This window comes from Otolemur garnettii, unplaced genomic scaffold (assembly GCF_000181295.1).
Source record: "Otolemur garnettii isolate 467f Iridium unplaced genomic scaffold, OtoGar3 scaffold00033, whole genome shotgun sequence".
Taxonomy (NCBI): domain Eukaryota; kingdom Metazoa; phylum Chordata; class Mammalia; order Primates; family Galagidae; genus Otolemur; species Otolemur garnettii.
In genome coordinates, this window is record NW_003852428.1 from 7,622,393 (window position 1) to 7,628,844 (window position 6,452).

Genomic DNA, 6,452 nt, shown 5'->3' on the forward strand with positions numbered 1-6,452 from the left:
CTTTTCTCCATATGGAACTGATGGAGCATGGGGATTTGCTGCCTGCCCTACACTGTATGCAACTCTGCTGCACCTGCTGTGTGCTGTACTGAGCACGAGACCACTGTCTCGATCCCATTGGCCCCCTTTTATTATAACAAGAGAGCCCCTTTTTAAAATAGATTCCGAGAATGGTTGAAAGTATGTTCCAAAAATCTGATATGTCAGAGAATGATTTAATTTTAAAAGTAGCTACACAGCTATCCTCCAGCACACGTTGGGGAATTTGATTCTTTGCATTCTGTTTGTGTTAGCACATTTAACATGGAAATTTTGATCATTCCTCTGTCTAAAATAAGTTGTTAAAAATGTCGCTAATTGGTTTGTACCTCAGTATCATTCACTTCCTTTCACCATAAGCAGTCATCAAAAATAGGGACCTCACACCATCACAGTGTGAAAAGAGTCAATGAGTATTCTCCAACTCACATAAATTTCATAGACTGAATTTTACTTACCCGTGTTCTTCACACAGGGTCAGACTTCCTCCATCTCACAGTCTGATTAGTCCTTACACGCTTGGCATCTTAGGAAAATGGTTAGGACGAGGAGCAAGAAAAAAGAAAAAGAGGAGATTTATACATATTATCCTTACACTTATTATCCCGTGATGTGGCCCCAAAAGTCTCAGAGTTTTGGGGTTCAAAACTGCAAAATGGAGAGGACTTCCCTGCCTCCTCTCAGGGTTGTTGTGAGGTTAAATGAGCATCTGTAAAAATGCTTTGCCAACTCCAAAGTATCCGGTTACGAAAAGGCTTGCAGACTCTTATCTAAATTCTCTAGTTCCATTATCTTATGAATATATATTTACATACATTTTGCATAAAATATTATCATGAGTGAAGTTCATGAAACCTTCAACAGTGAAGCAACTGTTTAAATATATAGTATACAAGCTTAATTATTTTCATATTTTCATAAATAGGCTAATTTTCTTCGAATTTCTTGGGACTTTTATTTTTCAGATTGTTTTAAATAATATTTTGTTGTTGTCGCTAGTGACCTCGAAGTAAAAATTCTTACCACAATGGTCCAGTTCTCCAAAGAAAATGCATCTATGTGTTTCAGGTAAATTGGATTTTTAAAATACATGACTTTAAGAATGATTGGAAGAGGGACTTTTTCCATCATCCTTTAGTGACCCCAATAGTTATATGACATTTTCTGTCTGATTCTATCCCTGTGCGAAATTGTGGGGTTTGCCTCTGTTTGCAAGTACCCTGTACTATCAGATTACAATTTGGGGGTGTGACAAATAAGTAAGTTTAATTTGAACACTTCTCAATTTGTGCTTGAAGCCTGAGGAATAAACTGTAATTTAAGCTTTTTACAACATTTTAGCTTTCCACATGCTGCTTTATCATTTTTATACCATAAGGAAGCGTGTTTGGGTGTGACGCTAAATGGAAAAGTGATACTGAGGCCTATGGGAATCATCTCTGGATCCACACCGTCCGATGATGCTGACTCCAGGTTATGTTCACCCTGGAGGGAGGGAAAACCTTGATCAATTGTTGTAGCAGATGCCACTGTTTTGACTTTCCTATGCAAAAAGGACCAGGAGGGTCAGGTTTACAAGTCTATTTGGCTTTTGGATTTAGATTTTGGATAAATTACCCACAGCATTTTTAAAAATTATTTTACCTGGTAACTTTACAGATGAGGCATTTGCAGGATGACAATATGTGGATACATTTAACCATTTATGTACACGTCCAGGTCCTCTGCATGCTTCTGACTATTAAAATATTTCCTTGATTTTATAAAACAAAAACACTTCAGATCAGTCTTATTTTCTTTATACCTTAAAATTAAGGGATTGCTTCTAAGCTCCTAATATTTAAATATGAAGGCAAAATGGAGCTTCCGTAGTCTGGGAATATGTTTCTTTGTAGATTTTTTGACAATTTTTTGTTAATGAAAGCATTCCAAATACTATTTTTATACGTACGAACTCTGAAAACAGGCAATTCTATCATTAGTAGAAGTATGGATTGGGTCTCTCTCTCTTTTTTTTTTTTTAAATTTGCTTCTTTGAATCAAAAAGAAAATAATGATATAGATGTTGTAGAAATTGACTAGAGTCATTTAGTATTCAATACTTTAAAACCTCAGCTTTACCACTGTTAAAAGAAAGCTCTCATGGAATTAAGTACACCAAGAATTTGTACATCAACTCTGAGTTTTCACTGGCCACAAAGAATCAGCTATGAATTCCATGTCACTGATGTGTCTCATCACAATTTGTAAGCCTTACTTGCTACTTCTAGATCAAATAAATTACAGCTTTAAAATCAATTCCCTTTTTTTCTAATACTCTAGTTTTTATATACGTATCCTGTACAAAATGGGGGCTGCTGAGTTTATAGTATGACAATATTTTTATCCAGGTTGTTTCTTAGTGTAATTAATTGCAAATATTCTTTGTCCAAACCCTGAGAAATTAATAGGTTTTACAGACATCATTAAAAGTCATACCATTAAAAATTCTTCCTGTGACAAATATGTAAAAACACAGACTTGAAGAGGAAGTCATCATGAAGATAAGGATCTATACAGAGTTCAACTGCAATGTGCCCATAACCTGGTAAAAAAAGGAAAATATTCTGAGAGGAATTTCATTCTTTCAACCACACAGATGTATACACTCACACACACATAAGTTCTGGAATATTTGGAAAGTATGACAATATTCAAAACAGGATTTGGATATTGGGTGATCTAAATATGTGAGGCATGTGAAATTGTAGTACTCAGCATATGGAAATTTCAGCTGAAGTTAATGGACATTCTATGCCCTTTATTAAGGGCTCACCTCTGTGACCTTCAAGGAGCTCATTTACAAATGTCTTTATACAATGAGCAGAGAGAATTTGTAAATTCTCACATAGTGACAAATGAAACTTTTAGAAACAATGACCTAATGGAAAAAGTGTGGCTATTTAATACTAGCAAGTGCTTTGACATGGATATTTAGATACTATAATTTTGTGTAAATTCTAGGCAGCAGAAGGGAAGTTCATTGAGTTCACGATTCTCAGCAATTCAGAACCCTAAGTACACAAGTAGTCACTGTTTAGTTTGTTCTTACAGAGATGAACTCATAAATTTTATATGGTTTAGCTGAATATATATTTTTGAATACAAAAATTTATGTAGACTTATTTCAGAACTATCAAAAAGGGGCAAGTAACTGGGCATGGTAATGGGAAATGCCTGAATCCAATACTTTTGGGGTAAGTCCTACCTATGAATTAATGTGAGCAGTGTTTGGTCAGCTGTTCAAAAAATTGCAAATCCAGAGCTAATTATTCTGGAAAGAGAAAAGAATTATATGGATGTTATTCCATTGTTATTCCATTTATTTACTTGGCTTTCAATTTCAAAAATTGGACAAATCTCAGAACAGTTCATGGGAGACTTGACTCAAATTAAAATTCTCTTATATATTAGCTTTTAGGAATAAAGAGAAATTAAATATTATATGAAGGAAACAAAACTAATTTAACTTTCATTTCCTCTTAACCTATAGGAGTTAAACAATTTTTCAGTATAAGTTTAGAAATAATGCACCCTATAGCCAAAAGTAACTCACAACCATCGGAGATAAGATGAGCACACACAGAACCCAATTATCTTTTTCAGAGTTTCCAAATACACAATGTTAAAGTAAAAATATTAAACAAAAACACTTTTTAACATGTTCCAAGTCTTTTTTAAGGTATGTTCTTACACATACTTGTATCAATGAAAAGTTTAGTAAGGCAGCTTTCTTCTTCTTCTTCTTTGTAACAAAGGAAAACATCACTGAAAAACTACCCAATTTTCTTTGAAGCATTGATTAAAAAGAAAGAAAAAAGATCTTAGTCTAGTAAGGAATGGACTGTGTTTCTCTGCTTTGCTGACTGTATGGAAATGAAGGATTTTTGTCCTTCAACATTCAGAAACAGTAAAATCTATTTAGTAAAAAAAGTAATGATTCTTTTTTAAACTTCTAGGTGAAAGAACGGAGAAAATGGGCAGTCAAACACACTGGAAGTGTTCTATCCTCTGATGAAGGCATGAGCTGTTTATAGATTGATTACAGTGAGTTCATCCGCTGGTTTTGTCCAGCCATAGTAATTTCGGAACTAAGAACATAGGATATAATAGTGTCACCGTAATAATTTTATTAAAGCCATTTTTCTCATATTAAAAAGAGCACCACGCTTTGTCTCTAAATCATCTACTAGCATTTCCAAAGTGCCCTTTCAAATCCCTTGGTTTTAAACAATAATCTCTACACCCTCATATTTATTAATTGAACAAGGTCTTCTAAACGTACACTATATGTAAGACTTTATTCCAGGCACAGAAAAGGATATTAAAAATTTGTCCTGCTGTTTCTTATTATTGAAAAAATTCAAGCATTATCTGAGACTTAAGAAAAGCATAAAAAAAGCTATAGACAAATAGTATAAAACAAAGTGATCAGCGAGCCCCAAGAGTCTCAGACAGGGCTGCCCAGGAACACATTAAAACTGTGTGAATCACCTGCTGTGCTTGAGGTGTTGTTTGGGAAGAGGGAAGGATGCAAGTGGCAGAGGAGGCAGCACAAAAGGTAGAAGCAGGGGGAGCAGTTTAAACAAATGTCCCAAGGCAAGTTCTTCTATATGGTCAAGAGGATGCCTGCTGGGAAGCGTGCCAGGTGTTAAGAGAAGTTGGATTTAGAGTTTAGACTGAATGAAAAGTATTCTTTAGTTAGTGCCTTTGAGTTTATTTTATCCACAAACAGGAAAGTGACCATGGCCAGGTATCTGTTGTAGGAAACTATGTCTTTCCATAATGTCTAACATCCAGTAAATGTATATTAAAGGAAGATTCTAGAGTTACATGTACCTACATAGGACATATGTAACTATTTCTTTCCTTAAAATAATTACCTATTTCAGGACTATAGCTTGAAAACTTTTTAAAAAATGTCATAGGTAATATAAATTCCAGTTTCGATTTCTGGAATCATAAAATTTTGTTTATCCTAATAAAAACAGATGAGAAGAGTGAAACTTATAAGAACAATATTTATTTACATAAATTTATTCTTAGCTGGTTAGAGGTTTCTACTTTCTATAATAATTGCTTAAGGTATTGCAGATAAAATATTTTTGAACTAAAAAAATCATATCCCAATACCAAAGGCCAAATTGATGCCTTATTATAAATACATCAGTTATTTTTAATAAATTCTTTTAACTTAACACAAGCATATCACATCGTCTAGTGTTTCATTATACAATATAATAATTTACATTTGGATTCATTTTCAAAAAGACACCATCATACAACATGAAGAGTCAATAATTTTTTTTTAAGATGACAGGCGGACTTAGCTTGTGCTCCCAACTTTTACATATTCTGTTTCTCACTTTTTATTCTTTCACATGCTCTTGCTTTTTTTTTTTTTTTTTTTAACAATCCCTGAAAGCTGTGTTTGAGTGAATTCTATCCATCATGTATGAAATATTTTTCAGGACAGATTGAAGAAAATGTTTTTCAGAAATAGAAAGTAGTTATGTTGTTTTCAGGGTTTTGATTTTCGATGCCTTTTCTCCCTCTCTGTCACTAATCATGCTCGTCCTCATCAACAAGTAATAAAAAAGTTGCATTCAGAAAAAAATACTTGTGACAGTTACTTTTCTGTGAGCCTGAGGTTTTTATTCCAAGATGTGGTCTGGTTTTGTATATTTCCAATCACCTGGAAGCCATTCTACTTTCATTCTTCCAAAGATAGCTAAGGGTAAGTCCTTTATCATGCAGCGCTTATTAAATTTCACCTGAAAATTTTTAAATCAAACTGGCTTTGGTGATTCATTTCATAAGCCATTGAATTTATAGTTGAATTTAAAATAATGTTTTGATCTTTATAAAGTATTTTTAATAGCATGTTATAAAAGCTTAATTGATACATATACTTTTCCACAAATAATTAGGACTTTATAGATTCCCTTTTCTTCTGCTGGAAGAAAAGACAGAAATTTGTTTTTGTTTTCTTTTTTTCCAGAAAGAGAATAAGAACCAAATACATTTCTCAAGTTTCACCACCTGAGTGATGATATTTTCTCTTTGAAATTGCACATAATTTTTACAACGTGGATCACACAATAACAAATAAATGGTATAAGTAAGTCAATAAAATATCTCATGTAAGAGAAACCTTTAACATTATATCTTCTACTTTAGGTTGAGGCACAATACTGAATCTCCTCCTGATTTCTGCTTAGATTCTCCTAAAAATATGATTTCTAAGCCCTTGAAACAAGTATGATGTTCTACCTGCCTCCCGTTAACATCGTATTTTCTTCAGGGAGTCAGGCGTCCTACTCATGTTGAGCTCTCTCAGTTTCTCTTTGAGATAACTAGAGAATGTAGGAATA